Here is a 17,630-nt window from a genome sequence, read left to right as displayed (position 1 = left end):
GACTTTAGGGTAACCTCCTGCTTGCGGTCAGCAGGGTCCCTGAGGGTAGCCGTATCCTGGGATGGCAGCGCTACCTTTTTGGATAAGTGTGTCAATGATTTATCCACCCTAGGGGAGGATTCCCACCGTATCCTGTCCATTGGCAGGAAAGGATACGCCATAAGAATCCTTTTGGGAATCTGCAGCTTTTTGTCTGGAGATTCCCAAGCTTTTTCACATAATTCGTTCAACTCATGTGAGGGGGGAAAGGTTATCTCAGGTTTCTTTCCCTTATACATGTGTACCCTCGTGTCAGGGACAGGGGGTTCCTCTGTGATGTGCAAAACATCTTTTATTGCAATAATCATATATCGAATACATTTAGCCAATTTTGGCTGTAACTTTGCATCATCGTAGTCGACACTGGAGTCAGAATCCGTGTCGGTATCTGTGTCAACTATTTGGGATAGTGGGCGCTTTTGAGACCCCGAAGGTCCCTGCGACATAGGGACAGGCATGGGTTGACTCCCTGACTGTTCCCTAGCTTCAGCTTTGTCTAATCTCTTGTGCAATAAGTTTACATTAGCACTTAAAACATTCCACATATCCATCCAGGCAGGTGTCGGCGTTGTCGACGGAGACACCACATTAATTTGCTCCTGCTCCCCTCTAGGAGAGCCTTCTACCTCAGACATGTCGACACACGTGTACCGACACACCATACACTCAGGGAATCCTCTTATCTGAGGACAGTTCCCCAACAAGGCCCTTTGGAGAGACAGAGAGAGAGAGTATGCCAGCACACACCCCAGCACTATATGACCCAGGAAAAAAACATTGAGTTCACGGGCCAATTTCATGGCAGTCTCGGATAGGAGGGCATTGTGGATTCACCAAGGGAATGCTGATGCTGACTCCAAGAAGAAAGGGAGTCTCTTCCCTATGAAGGTGAAGCCTTGTTTGGCGACGGCCTAGTTAATTTGATCTCGGCAGCTCCCGCAGGTAAGTCAACCTTCTTGTCCTATGTTCCCTCTCAACGGATGAAGACGCATCATTATCTAACGCAGTCATTTTGGCCCAATAGATATGCAAGAAGTTAAGATTCCCTTTTCTTTGCAGGTAGAGGAAGGAGAAAGAAGAGGTCTATAGCCTCTTCAAGATCGCAGGAGCAGAGATTGTCCTCTGCTTCTGACAAATCCACTGCATGACGCTGGGGCTTTCTTGCAGGAGCCCACACCAGTGGGGGCACGTCTAAAACTCTTCAGTCAGTTCTGGATTCATTCGGACCTGGACTCGTGGGTTTTACAAATAGTGTCCCAAGGGTACAAACTGGGGTTTCAAGACGTTCCCCCTCACTGATTGTTCAAATTGGCCTTAGTCAGCAGGGAGAAGGTTTTTATTCAAGCCTCTTCGTGGTCCCGAAGCCGGACGGCTCAGTCAGACCAATCTTAAATCTGAAATCCCTCAATTTCTTCCTAAAGAAATTCAATTTCAAGATGGAATCTCTCAGGGTAGTGATCTCCAGTCCGGAGGAAGGAGATTTCATGGTTTTGGTAGACATAAAGGATGCCTACTTACATGTTCCCATTTAGCCACTGCATCAAGCTACCTAAGGTTTGCAATTCAGGATTGTCATTACCAATTTCAGACGTTGCCGTTTGGTCTGTCCACAGCTCCGAGGATTTTCACCAGGATGATGGCGGAAATGATGGTTCTCCTTCGCAAGCAAGGAGTCACAATTATCCCATACTTGGATGATCTCCTGATAAAGGCGAGATCCAGGGACCAGTTGGTGCAAAACATTGCACTCTCCCTGACAGTTCTTCAACAACATGGTTGGCTCCTAAACTTGCCAAAACCGCAGTTGGTCCCAATGACGCGGTTGTTGTTTTTGGGAGTCATACTGGACACAGAAGAGGTTTTCTTCCAGTGGAAAGGATATGGAGATCCAGAGTCTGGTCAAACACATTCTGAAACCAGCAAGAGTGTTAATCCATCAATGCATTCGGTTGCTGGGGAAGATGGTTGTGGCCTACGAGGCCATTCAGTTTGGCAGGTTCCATGCCAGAGTGTTCCAGTGGGACCTGTTGGACAAGTGGTCCGGATCCCACCTACACATGCATCGGAGGATAATCCTGTCTTCCAAGACCAGAATCTCACTCCATTGGTGGCTGCACAGTTCTCACCTCCTAGAGGGGCGATGGTTCGGGATCCAGGACTGGATCCTAGGGACCACGGATGCAACCCTCCGAGGCTGGGGAGCAGTCACACAGGGGGAAAACGTCCAAGGAAGATGGTCAAGTCAGGAAAGTTGTCTCCACATAAATGTTCTGGAGTTAAGGGCCATTTAATAACTGCAGACACAGTACACACTGGGACGGGTGCCCAGCATCCTCTTCAGACTAAGAGAAAAGGATTTACCGTCCTAGAGGAAGCTGGGGACTCTGTAAGGACCATGGGGATACACGGGCTCCACAGAGTTCATGATCTTCACTGAGGTAACGCACAGCACTGCAGCTGTGCGCCATTGCTCCCATACACCTCACATAATCCGGCCACTGTAATGGTGCAGGGCGCAGGGGGGGCGCCCTGGGCAGCAATATAAACCTCTTTTTGGCAAAAATATAACATATATACAGCTGGGCACTGTATATATGTATGAGCCCCCGCCAATTTTACAGTTTAAGCGGGACAGAAGCCCGCCGCCGAGGGGGCGGGGCTTCTCCCTCAGCACTCACCAGCGCCATTTTTTCTCCACAGCACCGCTGAGAGGAAGCTCCCCGGACTCTCCCCTGCTTATACCACGGTAGAGAAGACGGTTGAAAAGAGAGGGGGGGGACATAATTCGGCGCAAATTACATACAGCAGCGCTACTGGACAAACATTAAGTTACGGTGCTATTCCTGGGTTATATAGCGCTGGGGTGTGTGCTGGCATACTCTCTCTCTGTCTCTCCAAAGGGCCTTGTGGGGAAACTGTCTTCAGAAAAAGCATTCCCTGTGTGTGTGGTGTGTCGGTACACGTGTGTCGACATGTCTGAGGAAGAAGGCTATAATAGAGAGGAGCAGGAGCAAATGAATGTGGTGTCTCCGCTGACACCTGATTGGATGGACATGTGGAATGTTTTAAATGCTAGTGTAAACTCATTGCACAAAAGATTAGACAAGGCTGAAGCTTTGGGACAGTCAGGGTCTCAACCCATGCCTGATCCTATGTTGCAGGGACTGTCAGGGTCTCATAAGCGCCCACTATCCCAGATTGTTGACACAGATACCGACACGGATTCTGACTCCAGTGTCGATTACGATGATGCAAAGTTACAGCCAAAATTGGCAAAATCCATTCGATATATGATTATGGCAATAAAAGATGTTTTGCACATCACAGAGGAACCCCCTGTCCCTGACAAGAGTGTACATATGTACAAGGGAAAGAAGCCTGAGGTAACCTTTGAGGGGGTCACACGAGCTGAACGAGTTATGTGAAAAAGCTTGGGAATCTCCAGATAAAAGACTGCAGATTTCCAAAAGGATTCTTATGGCGTATCCTTTCCCATCAACGGACAGGTTACGATGGGAATCCTCCCCTAGGATGGACAAAGCATTAACACGCACAGCTACAGCTGGAAAATCAAATTTTTTACCTTATGTTCCCTCACAGCATAAGAAAGCTCCGCATTATCAAATGCAGTCCTTTCGGTCACAAAGAAACAAGAAAGTGCGAGGTGCGTCCTTTCTTGCCAGAGGTAGGTGCAGAGGAATAAAGCTGCACAACACAGCTAGTTCCCAGGAACAGAAGTCCTCCCGGCCTCTACAAAATCTACCGCATGACGCTGGGGCTCCACTGGCAGAGTCTGGCCCATGTGATGTCATGCAGCTGCTCTGATCACGCCTCCTGTTTCTCCGTTGCCGACCCCATTTTGAAACCGTGCCCCCACACCGCTCCATCTCCGACTTGGAAATGAAGTGTTGTTGACCCCCCTCCCCCCCCCCTGCACCGATTGACAGGCAGAGGCGATCGCATTATCTGCGGGGTGCCGCAGAAAATGCAGGCGGATGCGTATGCTCTTAGCAGTTTTTGCAGTTGGATTGCAATCCAACCTGAATCAGGCCCCATTATCTATCACAATGCACTGCGGGTAGTACAAAATGGGGTTAATATAGGAGAAAAAAACCCAGAGCTGTGCTCCTTAACTGTCCCTGGTGGCTAGTGGAGCGGCTGCCCAGTAATCAGTGTCCACGCCAGTGCGCACACGGCCCGCCCCCATCAGCGGCCTCGTGATCCCGGAGGGCGGTGTGTGTGTGTGTGTGTGACTGACCTTAGGAAGAAACCGGAGCCTCTGCTGCAAGTGACCCAGCAACCGGGGCACGGGAGTATACTGCGCCACTGGGAGTGATGGAGCTGCAGTAAAGAGGTCTATTAGACCTAGCCTGCTGCAGCCCTTGTAGATTCTTATAAAAAAAGTTCTTCTTTTCTTGCCAAAATTAATAGCTAAGAATAGGCTGCCTGAGGCAGCCCCATGTTAAGTGGCCTGCTACTGAAGGCACCAACTACAAACTGAGCTCCCTGTTCATGGAAGTGAGGTTATAGAGGAGGGGGCACTAAACATCTTGGGAACAGTCAAAAGCTTTGAGCCTGTTGGTGCCTCAGATCAAGATCCTACTCTACACCCCAATGTGAATCCTTGTGGAGTCCAGTGTACCCCACAGAATAAATGAATGTGTCACACCCATTGGCAGCAACATAAGAATAGCTGCTGATGGGCACAATTGAGAAAGTAAGGGGGGGAAACATTTGAATATATAATTTGTACCTTCCTACTTTAAAATGTAATGGATGAACCTCACCCTGTGAGAACTATCTTCATGATCAAGAGATCTCATATGCAAGATAAGTATGTGTTGGGATAGGGCTGTGGAGGGCGGCTGCTCTGGCACACCCCTGTCAAGTTAAGGAGATTCAACAGAGGAAGCACAAGGGAACTCTCATCTGGGGACAACAACTGCAGGGAGAACACAATTTCAGACGAATGTGGGAGGGCAGAAGGCTGCCTAATACTGAAGCACCCCCAAACAACAAACCAAATGCAACAACTAGTGCAAGCATTCCTGGGGGAAGGCCTGCAGCAGATGGATTTGCATATGGTGATGTCATCCAAGCAGTGGGCATAGTTGGCTGCAACCCTCGTCTGCATATGAAAAGAGAAAAGGGTCACGCAGGGCATGGCGGCCTTTGTGGGGTTGCGCTTGGATGACCCCTAAATCGCTTTATACACCCCCATCCCCCATCAGTGTGGGGCTCATGTTGGCCATGCCCCAGCCCCTGAAGCATTTAAGCTGATTTCTTGCAGCAGCTGGACCCAGTAACAGCTCCAGAGTTGCTCTACAAGACAAGTAAAAGGGTGTGAGCCCTGCAGCACCACCTGTAGTTTGCATACACACACATATATAGGACAGCATCTCTTATATGCCCCAGGGTCAATAAAATAGTATCCTTATCTAGGGTATCCATCCCCTCAGATAAGGTATCCGTCCATGCCGCTACAGCACTACACACCCAGGCCGACGCAATTGCCGGTCTGAGTAAGGTACCTGAATGTGTATAAATGGACTTCAGGGTTATCTCCTGTTTGCGGTCAGCAGACTCTTTGAGGGTAGCCATATACTGGGACGGGAGGGCTACCTTCTTGGATAAGCGTGTTAATGCTTTGTCCACCCTAGGGGAGGATTCCCATCGTAACCTATCAATTGATGGGAAAGGATACGCCATAAGAATCCTTTTGGAAATCTGCAGTCTTTTATCTGGAGATTCCCAAGCTTTTTCACATAACTCGTTCAGCTCGTGTGACCTCCTCAAAGGTTACCTCAGGCTTCTTTCCCTTGTACATATGTACCCTCTTGTCAGGGACAGGGGGTTCCTCTGTGATGTGCAAAACATCTTTTATTGCCATAATCATATATCGAATGGATTTTGCCAATTTTGGCTGTAACTTTGCATCATCGTAATCGACACTGGAGTCAGAATCCGTGTCGGTATCTGTGCCAACAATCTGGGATAGTGGGCGCTTATGAGACCCTGACAGTCCCTGCAACATAGGATCAGGCATGGGTTGAGACCCTGACTGTCCCAAAGCTTCAGCCTTGTCTAATTTTTTGTGCAATGAGTTTACACTAGCATTTAAAACATTCCACATATCCATCCAATCAGCTGTCGGCGGAGACACCACATTCATTTGCTCCTGCTCCTCTCTAATATAGCCTTCTTCCTCAGACATGTCGACACACGTGTACCGACACACCACACACACAGGGAATGCTTTTTCTGAAGACAGTTTCCCCACAACGCCCTTTGGAGAGACAGACAGAGAGAGAGTATGCCAGCACACACCCCAGTGGTATATAACCCAGGAATAACACAGTAACTTAATGTTTGCCCAGTAGTACTGCTGTATGTAATTTGCGCCGAATTATGTGCCCCCCCCCCCCTCTTTTCAACTCTCTTGTCTACCATGGTATAAGCAGGGGAGAGTCCGGGGAGCTTCCTCTCAGCGGTGCTGTGAAGAAAAAATGGCGCTGGTGAGTGCTGAGGGAGAAGCCCCGCACCCTCGGCGGCGGGCTTCTGTCCCGCTTAAACTGTAAAATTGGCGGGGGCTCATACATATATACAGTGCCCAGCTGTATATGTGTTATATTTATGCCAAAAAGAGGTTTATATTGCTGCCCAGGGCGCCCACCCCCCACCCCCCTGCGCACTGCACCCTTACAGTGACCGGAGTATGTGAGGTGTATGGGAGCAATGGCGCACAGCTGCAGTGCTGTGCGTTACTTCAGTGAAGATCATGAAATCTTCTGCCGCCTCTGAAGTCCTCTTTTCTTCTCATACTCACCCGGCTTCTATCTTCCGGCTCTGCGAGGGGGACGGAGGCGCGGCTCTGGGACGGACGGCGAGGGTGAGATCCTGTGTACCAATCCCTCTGGAGCAAATGGTGTCCAGTAGCCTAAGAAGCAGGACCTTGCAACTCAGAGAGTAGGGCTGCTTCTCTCCCCTCAGTCCCTCGATGCAGGGAGTCTGTTGCCAGCAGTGCTCCCTGAAAATTAAAAACCTAACAAAATACTTTCTGTCAGAAAGCTCAGGAGAGCTCCTGAAAAGCACTCAGTCTCCACTGGGCACAGTATCAAACTGAGGTCTGGAGGAGGGGCATAGAGGGAGGAGCCAGTGTACACCCAGAACTAAAGTCTTTCTTAAAGTACCCATGTCTCCTGCGGAGCCTGTCTATCCACATGGTCCTTACGGAGTCCCCAGCATCCTCTAGGACGTTAGAGAAAATAGGATTTTAATACCTACCGGTAAATCCTTTTCTCTTAGTCCGTAGAGGATGCTGGGCACCCGTCCCAGTGCGTACTGTGTCTGCAGTTATTAAATGGCCCTTAACTCCAGAACATTTATGTGGAGACAACTTTCCTGACTTGACCATCTTCCTTGGATGTTTTCCCCCTGTGTGACTGCTTCCCAGCCTCGGAGGGTTGCATCCTTGGTCCCTAGGATCCAGTCCTGGATCCCGAACCATCGCCCCTCTAGGAGGTGAGAACTGTGCAGCCACCAATGGAGTGAGATTCTGGTCTTGGAAGACAGGATTATCGCATTAAACACCTCCACCCTCCTTCGGTGTGGGGCTCATGTTGGCTATGCCCCAGCCCCTGAAGCATTCAAGCTGATTTCTTGCAGCAGCTGGGCACTGTAACAGCTCCAGAGCTGCTCTGTAAGGCAAGTAAAAGGGTGTGGGCCCTGCAGCACTACCTGTAGTTCGCATTGTGCGTTGGAAGGCACAAATTAAGCATACGGGAGAAGTCAGGATAGTGCGCAAGGGCATAGAAGGGAGCGGCTCAAGAAAAGAGAAGTGGAAACAGACAGCAAACTAGGCTGGAGAGAGACCTGAGACAAAGAGATCTGAATTATACGAGAGCCGACCAGGGGAAACATAAATTATGCAGTCAAGTTTCCCACATTTGGGGAAATCGCAGGAGCAGCACACCCAGAGTGCAATGGGTGAGCCTTGCCCTGGGAGAAGCACCTTCATGATCATAGTATCTCACCTGGCAGGTAAGTAGGAGTTGGGCTAGAGCTGGGGAGGGTCGCTGCTCGGGCACCCCCCTGTCAAGTGAAGGAGATCCAACTGAGGCAGCACAAGGAAACTCTCGAAAGAAGAACAAGGCTAGAGGAAGATCTGAGACAAATAAATCTGACTTTTACCAGAGCTGACCAGAGGAAAGAACAAACACAGTCCCCCACTACCACAAATAATGCAGTCGAGTTTCCCACATTTGGAGAAATCATAGGGGTCAGCATACCCAGAATGCAATAAATGAACCTCACCCTGGGAGAACAATCTTCATGACCATGGTATCTCCTATGCAAAATAAGTATGTTTTGGGATAGGGCTGGGGAGGGCCGCTGCTCAGGCACATCTCTGTCAAGTAAAGGAGATTCAACTGAGGCAGCACAAGGGAACTCTCATCTGGGGACAACAACTGCAGGGAGAACACATATTTTCAGATGAACATGGGAGGGCAGAAGGCTGCCTAATACTGAAGCACCCCCAAACAACAAACCAAATGCAACAACTAGTACAAGCATTCCTTGGGGAAGGTCTGCAGAAGACGGATTTGCATACGGTGATGTCATCCAAGCAGTGGGCCAAAATTGGCTGGAACCCTCATCTGCATATGAAAAGAGAAAAGGGGTATGCAGGGCATGGTGGCCTTTTGCGGCGCTTGGATGACCCCTAGTTCGCATTAAACACCCCCACCCTCCTTCGGTGTGGGGCTCATGTTGGCTATGCCCCAGCCCCTGAAGCATTCAAGCTGATTTCTTGCAGCAGTTGGGCACTGTAACAGCTTCAGAGCTGCTCTGTAAGGCAAATAAAAGGGTGTGGGACCTGCAGCACTACCTGTAGTTCGCATTGTGCGTTGGAAGGCACAAAGTAAGCAGACGGGAGAAGTCAGGATAGTGCGCAAGGGCATAGAAGGGAGCGGCTCAAGAAAAGAGAAGTGGAAACAGACAGCAAACTAGGCTGGAGAGAGACCTGAGACAAAGAGATCTGAATTATACGAGAGCAGACCAGAGGAAACACAAATTATGCAGTCAAGTGTCCCACATTTGGGGAAATCACAGGAGCAGCACACCCAGAGTGCAATGGGTGAGCCTTGCCCTGGGAGAAGCACCTTCCTGATCATAGTATCTCACCTGGCAGGTAAGTAGGAGATGGGCTACAGCTGGGGAGGGTCGCTGCTCGGGCACCCCCCTGTCAAGTGAAGGAGATCCAACTGAGGCAGCACAAGGGAACTCTCGAAAGAAGAACAATGCTAGAGGAAGATCTGAGACAAAGAAATCTGACTTTTACCAGAGCTGACCAGAGGAAAGCACAAACACAGTCCCCCACTACCACAAATAATGCAGTCGAGTTTCCCACATTTGGGGAAATCACAGAGGTCAGCATTCCCAGAATGCAATGAATGAACCTCACCCTAGGAGAACAATCTTCATGACCATTGTATCTCCTATGCAAAATAAGTATGTTTTGGGATAGGGCTGGGGAGGGCCGCTGCTCAGGCACATCTCTGTCAAGTAAAGGAGATTCAACTGAGGCAGCACAAGGGAACTCTCATCTGGGGACAACAACTGCAGGGAGAACACATATTTTCAGATGAACATGGGAGGGCAGAAGGCTGCCTAATACTGAAGCACCCCCAAACAACAAACCAAATGCAACAACTAGTACAAGCATTCCTGGGGGAAGGCCTGCAGCAGATGGATTTGCATATGGTGATGTCATCCAAGCAGTGGGTCAAAGTTGGCTTCAACCCTCGTCTGCATATGAAAAGAGAAAAGGGGCGTGCAGGGCATGGCGGCCTTTTGCGGCGCTTTGATGACCCCTAGTTCGCATTAAACACCTCCACCCTCCTTCGGTGTGGGGCTCATGTTGGCTATGCCCCTGCCCCTGAAGCATTCAAACTGATTTCTTGCAGCAGCTGGGCACTGTAACAGCTCCAGAGCTGCTCTGTAAGGCAAGTAAAAGGGTGTGGGCCCTGCAGCACTACCTGTAGTTCGCATTGTGCGTTGGAAGGCACAAATTAAGCAGACGGGAGAAGTCAGGATAGTGCGCAAGGGAATAGAAGGGAGCGGCTCAAGAAAAGAGAAGTGGAAACAGACAGCAAACTAGGCTGGAGAGAGACCTGAGACAAAGAGATCTGAATTATACGAGAGCCGACCAGGGGAAACACAAATTATGCAGTCAAGTTTCCCACATTTGGGGAAATCGCATCATCAGCACACCCAGAGTGCAATGGGTGAGCCTTGCCCTGGGAGAAGCACCTTCCTGATCATAGTATCTCACCTGGCAGGTAAGTAGGAGTTGGGCTAGAGCTGGGGAGGGTCGCTGCTCGGGCACCCCCCTGTCAAGTGAAGGAGATCCAACTGAGGTAGCACAAGGGAAATGTCGAAAGAAGAACAAGGCTAGAGGAAGATCTGAGACAAAGAAATCTGACTTTTACCAGAGCTGACCAGAAGAAAGCACAAACACAGTCCCCCACTACCACAAATAATGCAGTCGAGTTTCCCACATTTGGGGAAATCACAGGGGTCAGCATACCCAGAATGCAATGAATGAACCTCACCCTGGAAGAACAATCTTCATGACCATGGTATCTCCTATGCAAAATAAGTATGATTTGGGATAGGGCTGGGGAGGGCCGCTGCTCAGGCACATCTCTGTCAAGTAAAGGAGATTCAACTGAGGCAGCACAAGGGAACTCTCATCTGGGGACAACAACTGAAGGGAGAACACATATTTTCAGATGAACATGGGAGGGCAGAAGGCTGCCTAATACTGAAGCACCCCCAAACAACAAACCAAATGCAACAACTAATAAAAGCATTCCTGGGGGAAGGTCTGTAGAAGACGGATTTGCATACGGTGATGTCATCCAAGCAGTGGGCCAAAGTTGGCTGGAACCCTCATCTGCATATGAAAAGAGAAAAGGGGTATGCAGGGCATGGCGGCCTTTTGCGGCGCTTGGATGACCCATAGTTCGCATTAAACACCCCCACCCTCCTTCGGTGTGGGGCTCATGTTGGCCATGACCCAGCCCCTGAAGCATTCAAACTTATTTCTTGCAGCAGCTGGGCACTGTAACAGCTCCAGAGCTGCTCTGTAAGGCAAGTAAAAGGGTGTGGGCCCTGCAGCACTACCTGTAGTTTGCATTGTGCATTAGAAGGCACAAAGTAAGCAGACGGGAGGAGAAGTCAGGATAGTGCACAAGGGTATAGAAGGGAGAGGCTCAAGAAAAAAGAAGTGGAAACAGACAGCAAACAAGGCTGGAGAGAGAACTGAGACAAAGAGATCTGAATTATACGAGAGCCGACCAGGGGAAACATAAATTATGCAGTCAAGTTTCCCACATTTGGAGAAATCGCAGGGGCAGCACACTTAGAGTGCAATGGGTGAGCCTTGCTCTGGGAGAAGCACCTTCATGATCATAGTATCTCACCTGGCAGGTAAGTAGGAGTTGGGTTAGAGCTGGGGAGGGTCGCTGCTCGGGCACCCCCCTGTCAAGTGAAGGAGATCCAACTGAGGCAGCACAAGGGAACTCTCAAAAGAAGAACAAGGCTAGAGGAAGATCTGAGACAAAGAAATCTGACTTTTACCAGAGCTGACCAGAGGAAAGCACAAACACAGTCCCCCACTACCACAAATAATGCAGTCGAGTTTCCCACATTTGGGGAAATCACAGAGGTCAGCATTCCCAGAATGCAATGAATGAACCTCACCCTAGGAGAACAATCTTCATGACCATGGTATCTCCTATGCAAAATAAGTATGTTTTGGGATAGGGCTGGGGAGGGCCGCTGCTCAGGCACATCTCTGTCAAGTAAAGGAGATTCAACTGAGGCAGCACAAGGGAACTCTCATCTGGGGACAACAACTGCAGGGAGAACACATATTTTCAGATGAACATGGGAGGGCAGAAGGCTGCCTAATACTGAAGCACCCCCAAACAACAAACCAAATGCAACAACTAGTGCAAGCATTCCTGGGGGAAGGCCTGCAGCAGATGGATTTGCATATGGTGATGTCATCCAAGCAGTGGGTCAAAGTTGGCTTCAACCCTCGTCTGCATATGAAAAGAGAAAAGGGGCGTGCAGGGCATGGTGGCCTTTTGCGGCGCTTGGATGACCCCTAGTTCGCATTAAACACCTCCACCCTCCTTCGGTGTGGGGCTCATGTTGGCTATGCCCCAGCCCTTGAAGCATTCAAGCTGATTTCTTGCAGCAGTTGGGCACTGTAACAGCTCCAGAGCTGCTCTTTAAGGCAAGTAAAAGGGTGTGGGCCCTGCAGCACTACCTGTAGTTCGCATTGTGCGTTGGAAGGCACAAAGTAAGCAGACGGGAGAAGTCAGGATAGTGCGCAAGGGCATAGAAGGGAGCGGCTCAAGAAAAGAGAAGTGGAAACAGACAGCAAACTAGGCTGGAGAGAGACCTGAGACAAAGAGATCTGAATTATACGAGAGCCGACCAGGGGAAACACAAATTATGCAATCAAGTTTCCCAAATTTGGGGAAATCGCAGGATCAGCACACCCAGAGTGCAATGGGTGAGCCTTGCCCTGGGAGAAGCACCTTCCTGATCATAGTATATCACCTGGCAGGTTAGTAGGAGTTGGGCTAGAGCTGGGGAGGGTCGCTGCTCGGGCACCCCCCTGTCAAGTGAAGGAGATCCAACTGAGGCAGCACAAGGGAACTCTCGAAAGAAGAACAAGGCTAGAGGCAGATCTGAGACAAAGAAATCGGACTTTTACCAGAGCTGACCAGAGGAAAGCACAAACACAGTCCCCCACTACCACAAATAATGCAGTCGAGTTTCCCACATTTGGGGAAATCACAGGTGTCAGCATACCCAGAATGCAATGAATGAACCTCACCCTGGGAGAACAAACTTCATGACCATGGTATCTCCTATGCAAAATAAGTATGATTTGGGATAGGGCTGGGGAGTGCCTCTGCTCAGGCACAACTCTGTCAAGTAAAGGAGATTCAACTGAGGCAGCACAAGGGAACTCTCATCTGGGGACAACAACTGCAGGGAGAACACATATTTTCAGATGAACATGGGAGGGCAGAAGGCTGCCTAATACTGAAGCACCCCCAAACAACAGACCAAATGCAACAACTAGTACAAGCATTCCTGGGGGAAGGTCTGCAGAAGACGGATTTGCATACGGTGATGTCATCCAAGCAGTGGGTCAAAGTTGGCTGGAACCCTCATCTGCATATGAAAAGAGAAAAGGGGTATGCAGGGCATGGCGGCCTTTTGCGGCGCTTGGATGACCCCTAGTTCGCATTAAACACCTCCACCCTCCTTCGGTGTGGGGCTCATGTTGGCTATGCCCCAGCCCCTGAAGCATTCAAACTGATTTCTTGCAGCAGCTGGGCACTGTAACAGCTCCAGAGCTGCTCTGTAAGGCAAGTAAAAGGGTGTGGGCCCTGCAGCACTACCTGTAGTTCGCATTGTGCGTTGGAAGGCACAAATTAAGCATACGGGAGAAGTCAGGATAGTGCGCAAGGGCATAGAAGGGAGCGGCTCAAGAAAAGAGAAGTGGAAACAGACAGCAAACTAAGCTGGAGAGAGACCTGAGACAAAGAGATCTGAATTATACGAGAGCCGACCAGGGAAACACAAATTATGCAGTCAAGTTTCCCACATTTGGGGAAATCGCAGGAGCAGCACACCCAGAGTGCAATGGGTGAGCCTTGCCCTGGGAGAAGCACCTTCATGATCATAGTATCTCACCTGGCAGGTAAGTAGGAGCTGGGCTAGAGCTGGGGAGGGTCGCTGCCCGGGCACCCCCCTGTCAAATGAAGGAGATCCAACTGAGGCAGCACAAGGAAACTCTCAAAAGAAGAACAAGGCTAGAGGAAGATCTGAGACAAATAAATCTGACTTTTACCAGAGCTGACCAGAGGAAAGAACAAACACAGTTCCCCACTACCACAAATAATGCAGTCGAGTTTCCCACATTTGGGGAAATCATAGGGGTCAGCATACCCAGAATGCAATGAATGAACCTCACCCTGGGAGAACAATCTTCATGACCATGGTATCTCCTATGCAAAATAAGTATGATTTGGGATAGGGCTGGGGAGGGCCGCTGCTCAGGCACATCTCTGTCAAGTAAAGGAGATTCAACTGAGGCAGCACAAGGGAACTCTCATCTGGGGACAACAACTGCAGGGAGAACACATATTTTCAGATGAACATGGGAGGGCAGAAGGCTGCCTAATACTGAAGCACCCCCAAACAACAAACCAAATGCAACAACTAGTACAAGCATTCCTGGGGGAAGGCCTGCAGCAGATGGATTTGCATATGGTGATGTCATCCAAGCAGTGGGTCAAAGTTGGCTTCAACCCTCGTCTGCATATGAAAAGAGAAAAGGGGTATGCAGGGCATGGCGGCCTTTTGCGGCGCTTGGATGACCCCTAGTTCGCATTAAACACCTCCACCCTCCTTCGGTGTGGGGCTCATGTTGGCTATGCCCCAGCCACTGAAGCATTCAAGCTGATTTCTTGCAGCAGCTGGGCACTGTAACAGCTCCAGAGCTGCTCTGTAAGGCAAGTAAAAGGGTGTGGGCCCTGCAGCACTACCTGTAGTTCGCATTGTGCGTTGGAAGGCACAAATTAAGCATACGGGAGAAGTCAGGATAGTGCGCAAGGGCATAGAAGGGAGCAGCTCAAGAAAAGAGAAGTGGAAACAGACAGCAAACTAGGCTGGAGAGAGACCTGAGACAAAGAGATCTGAATTATACGAGAGCCGACCAGGGAAACACAAATTATGCAGTCAAGTTTCCCACATTTGGGGAAATCGCAGGAGCAGCACACCCAGAGTGCAATGGGTGAGCCTTGCCCTGGGAGAAGCACCTTCATGATCATAGTATCTCACCTGGCAGGTAAGTAGAAGTTGGGCTAGAGCTGGGGAGGGTCGCTGCTCGGGCACCCCCCTGTCAAATAAAGGAGATCCAACTGAGGCAGCACAAGGAAACTCTCGAAAGAAGAACAAGGCTAGAGGAAGATCTGAGACAAATAAATCTGACTTTTACCAGAGCTGACCAGAGGAAAGAACAAACACAGTCCCCCACTACCACAAATAATGCAGTCGAGTTTCCCACATTTGGGGAAATCATAGGGGTCAGCATACCCAGAATGCAATGAATGAACCTCACCCTGGGAGAACAATCTTCATGACCATGGTATCTCCTATGCAAAATAAGTATGATTTGGGATAGGGCTGGGGAGTGCCGCTGCTCAGGCATAACTCTGTCAAGTATAGGAGATTCAACTGAGGCAGCACAAGGGAACTCTCATCTGGGGACAACAACTGCAGGGAGAACACATATTTTCAGATGAACATGGGAGGGCAGAAGGCTGCCTAATACTGAAGCACCCCCAAACAACAAACCAAATGCAACAACTAGTATAAGCATTCCTGGGGGAAGGTCTGCAGAAGACGGATTTGCATACGGTGAAGTCATCCAAGCAGTGGGTCAAAGTTGGCTGGAACCCTCATCTGCATATGAAAAGAGAAAAGGGGTATGCAGGGCATGGCGGCCTTTTGCGGCGCTTGGATGACCCCTAGTTCGCATTAAACACCTCCACCCTCCTTCGGTGTGGGGCTCATGTTGGCTATGCCCCAGCCCCTGAAGCATTAAAGCTGATTTCTTGCAGCAGCTGGGCACTGTAACAGCTCCAGAGCTGCTCTGTAAGGCAAGTAAAAGGGTGTGGGCCCTGCAGCACTACCTGTAGTTCGCATTGTGCGTTGGAAGGCACAAATTAAGCATACGGGAGAAGTCAGGATAGTGCACAAGGGCATAGAAGGGAGCGGCTCAAGAAAAGAGAAGTGGAAACAGACAGCAAACTAAGCTGGAGAGAGACCTGAGACAAAGAGATCTGAATTATACGAGAGCCGACCAGGGAAACACAAATTATGCAGTCAAGTTTCCCACATTTGGGGAAATCGCAGGAGCAGCACACCCAGAGTGCAATGGGTGAGCCTTGCCCTGGGAGAAGCACCTTCATGATCATAGTATCTCACCTGGCAGGTAAGTAGGAGTTGGGCTAGAGCTGGGGAGGGTCGCTGCTCGGGCACCCCCCTGTCAAATGAAGGAGATCCAACTGAGGCAGCACAAGGAAACTCTCGAAAGAAGAACAAGGTTAGAGGAAGATCTGAGACAAATAAATCTGACTTTTACCAGAGCTGACCAGAGGAAAGAACAAACACAGTCCCCCACTACCACAAATAATGCAGTTGAGATTCCCACATTTGGGGAAATCATAGGGGTCAGCATACCCAGAATGCAATGAATGAACCTCACCCTGGGAGAACAATCTTCATGACCATGGTATCTCCTATGCAAAATAAGTATGATTTGGGATAGGGCTGGGGAGGGCCGCTGCTCAGGCACATCTCTGTCAATAAAGGAGATTCAACTGAGGCAGCACAAGGGAACTCTCATCTGGGGACAACAACTGCAGGGAGAACACATATTTTCAGATGAACATGGGAGGGCAGAAGGCTGCCTAATACTGAAGCACCCCCAAACAACAAACCAAATGCAACAACTAGTGCAAGCATTCCTGGGGGAAGGCCTGCAGCAGATGGATTTGCATATGGTGATGTAATCCAAGCAGTGGGTCAAAGTTGGCTTCAACCCTCGTCTGCATATGAAAAGAGAAAAGGGGTATGCAGGGCATGGCGTCCTTTTGCGGCGCTTGGATGACCCCTAGTTCGCATTAAACACCTCCACCCTCCTTCGGTGTGGGGCTCATGTTGGCTATGCCCCAGCCCCTGAAGCATTCAAGCTGATTTCTTGCAGCAGCTGGGCACTGTAACAGCTCCAGAGCTGCTCTGTAAGGCAAGTAAAAGGGTGTGGGCCCTGCAGCACTACCTGTAGTTCGCATTGTGCGTTGGAAGGCACAAATTAAGCTTACGGGAGAAGTCAGGATAGTGCGCAAGGGCATAGAAGGGAGCGGCTCAAGAAAAGAGAAGTGGAAACAGACAGCAAACTAGGCTGGAGAGAGACCTGAGACAAAGAGATCTGAATTATACGAGAGCCGACCAGGGGAAACACAAATTATGCAGTCAAGTTTCCCAAATTTGGGGAAATCGCAGGATCAGCACACCCAGAGTGCAATGGGTGAGCCTTGCCCTGGGAGAAGCACCTTCCTGATCATAGTATCTCACCTGGCAGGTAAGTAGGAGTTGGGCTAGAGCTGGGGAGGGTCGCTGCTCGGGCACCCCCCTGTCAAGTGAAGGTGACCCAACTGAGGCAGCACAAGGGAACTCTCGAAAGAAGAACAAGGCTAGAGGAAGATCTGAGACAAAGAAATCGGACTTTTACCAGAGCTGACCAGAGGAAAGCACAAACACAGTCCCCCACTACCACAAATAATGCAGTCGAGTTTCCCACATTTGGGGAAATCACAGGTGCCAGCATACCCAGAATGCAATGAATGAACCTCACCCTGGGAGAACAAACTTCATGAACATGGTATCTCCTATGCAAAATAAGTATGATTTGGGATAGGGCTGGGGAGTGCCGC

The 17,630-nt window shown here is 49.8% G+C and overlaps 18 non-coding genes across 18 annotated transcripts; all 18 read right to left on the bottom strand.

The window, feature by feature from the left end:
- Nucleotides 1-7,924: 7,924 nt before the first annotated feature.
- LOC134997936 (U1 spliceosomal RNA) lies at nucleotides 7,925-8,087 on the bottom strand. The gene has a single exon (XR_010200308.1). It is a non-coding gene; the product is annotated as a U1 spliceosomal RNA (small nuclear RNA).
- A 152-nt stretch (nucleotides 8,088-8,239) lies between these two features.
- LOC134997883 (U1 spliceosomal RNA) lies at nucleotides 8,240-8,403 on the bottom strand. Its single transcript, XR_010200256.1, has one exon. It is a non-coding gene; the product is annotated as a U1 spliceosomal RNA (small nuclear RNA).
- A 671-nt stretch (nucleotides 8,404-9,074) lies between these two features.
- On the bottom strand, nucleotides 9,075-9,237 carry LOC134997901 (U1 spliceosomal RNA). Its single transcript, XR_010200273.1, has one exon. It is a non-coding gene; the product is annotated as a U1 spliceosomal RNA (small nuclear RNA).
- Nucleotides 9,238-9,389: 152 nt separating this feature from the next.
- Nucleotides 9,390-9,553, bottom strand: LOC134998025 (U1 spliceosomal RNA). The gene has a single exon (XR_010200391.1). It is a non-coding gene; the product is annotated as a U1 spliceosomal RNA (small nuclear RNA).
- Nucleotides 9,554-10,224: 671 nt separating this feature from the next.
- LOC134998005 (U1 spliceosomal RNA) lies at nucleotides 10,225-10,387 on the bottom strand. The gene has a single exon (XR_010200373.1). It is a non-coding gene; the product is annotated as a U1 spliceosomal RNA (small nuclear RNA).
- A 152-nt stretch (nucleotides 10,388-10,539) lies between these two features.
- LOC134997818 (U1 spliceosomal RNA) lies at nucleotides 10,540-10,703 on the bottom strand. The gene has a single exon (XR_010200195.1). It is a non-coding gene; the product is annotated as a U1 spliceosomal RNA (small nuclear RNA).
- A 674-nt stretch (nucleotides 10,704-11,377) lies between these two features.
- Nucleotides 11,378-11,540, bottom strand: LOC134998022 (U1 spliceosomal RNA). Its single transcript, XR_010200387.1, has one exon. It is a non-coding gene; the product is annotated as a U1 spliceosomal RNA (small nuclear RNA).
- Nucleotides 11,541-11,692: 152 nt separating this feature from the next.
- LOC134997815 (U1 spliceosomal RNA) lies at nucleotides 11,693-11,856 on the bottom strand. The gene has a single exon (XR_010200192.1). It is a non-coding gene; the product is annotated as a U1 spliceosomal RNA (small nuclear RNA).
- Nucleotides 11,857-12,527: 671 nt separating this feature from the next.
- On the bottom strand, nucleotides 12,528-12,690 carry LOC134998007 (U1 spliceosomal RNA). The gene has a single exon (XR_010200375.1). It is a non-coding gene; the product is annotated as a U1 spliceosomal RNA (small nuclear RNA).
- A 152-nt stretch (nucleotides 12,691-12,842) lies between these two features.
- On the bottom strand, nucleotides 12,843-13,006 carry LOC134997836 (U1 spliceosomal RNA). The gene has a single exon (XR_010200212.1). It is a non-coding gene; the product is annotated as a U1 spliceosomal RNA (small nuclear RNA).
- Nucleotides 13,007-13,678: 672 nt separating this feature from the next.
- On the bottom strand, nucleotides 13,679-13,839 carry LOC134997916 (U1 spliceosomal RNA). Its single transcript, XR_010200287.1, has one exon. It is a non-coding gene; the product is annotated as a U1 spliceosomal RNA (small nuclear RNA).
- Nucleotides 13,840-13,991: 152 nt separating this feature from the next.
- Nucleotides 13,992-14,155, bottom strand: LOC134997839 (U1 spliceosomal RNA). The gene has a single exon (XR_010200215.1). It is a non-coding gene; the product is annotated as a U1 spliceosomal RNA (small nuclear RNA).
- Nucleotides 14,156-14,827: 672 nt separating this feature from the next.
- Nucleotides 14,828-14,988, bottom strand: LOC134997915 (U1 spliceosomal RNA). The gene has a single exon (XR_010200286.1). It is a non-coding gene; the product is annotated as a U1 spliceosomal RNA (small nuclear RNA).
- Nucleotides 14,989-15,140: 152 nt separating this feature from the next.
- On the bottom strand, nucleotides 15,141-15,304 carry LOC134997804 (U1 spliceosomal RNA). Its single transcript, XR_010200180.1, has one exon. It is a non-coding gene; the product is annotated as a U1 spliceosomal RNA (small nuclear RNA).
- A 672-nt stretch (nucleotides 15,305-15,976) lies between these two features.
- On the bottom strand, nucleotides 15,977-16,137 carry LOC134997914 (U1 spliceosomal RNA). Its single transcript, XR_010200285.1, has one exon. It is a non-coding gene; the product is annotated as a U1 spliceosomal RNA (small nuclear RNA).
- Nucleotides 16,138-16,289: 152 nt separating this feature from the next.
- Nucleotides 16,290-16,453, bottom strand: LOC134997823 (U1 spliceosomal RNA). Its single transcript, XR_010200200.1, has one exon. It is a non-coding gene; the product is annotated as a U1 spliceosomal RNA (small nuclear RNA).
- A 670-nt stretch (nucleotides 16,454-17,123) lies between these two features.
- On the bottom strand, nucleotides 17,124-17,286 carry LOC134997940 (U1 spliceosomal RNA). Its single transcript, XR_010200312.1, has one exon. It is a non-coding gene; the product is annotated as a U1 spliceosomal RNA (small nuclear RNA).
- A 152-nt stretch (nucleotides 17,287-17,438) lies between these two features.
- LOC134997869 (U1 spliceosomal RNA) lies at nucleotides 17,439-17,602 on the bottom strand. Its single transcript, XR_010200243.1, has one exon. It is a non-coding gene; the product is annotated as a U1 spliceosomal RNA (small nuclear RNA).
- Nucleotides 17,603-17,630: the final 28 nt, after the last annotated feature.

This window comes from Pseudophryne corroboree, unplaced genomic scaffold (assembly GCF_028390025.1).
Source record: "Pseudophryne corroboree isolate aPseCor3 unplaced genomic scaffold, aPseCor3.hap2 scaffold_147, whole genome shotgun sequence".
NCBI lineage: Eukaryota > Metazoa > Chordata > Amphibia > Anura > Myobatrachidae > Pseudophryne > Pseudophryne corroboree.
This window is presented reverse-complemented; position numbering and strand designations above follow the sequence as displayed.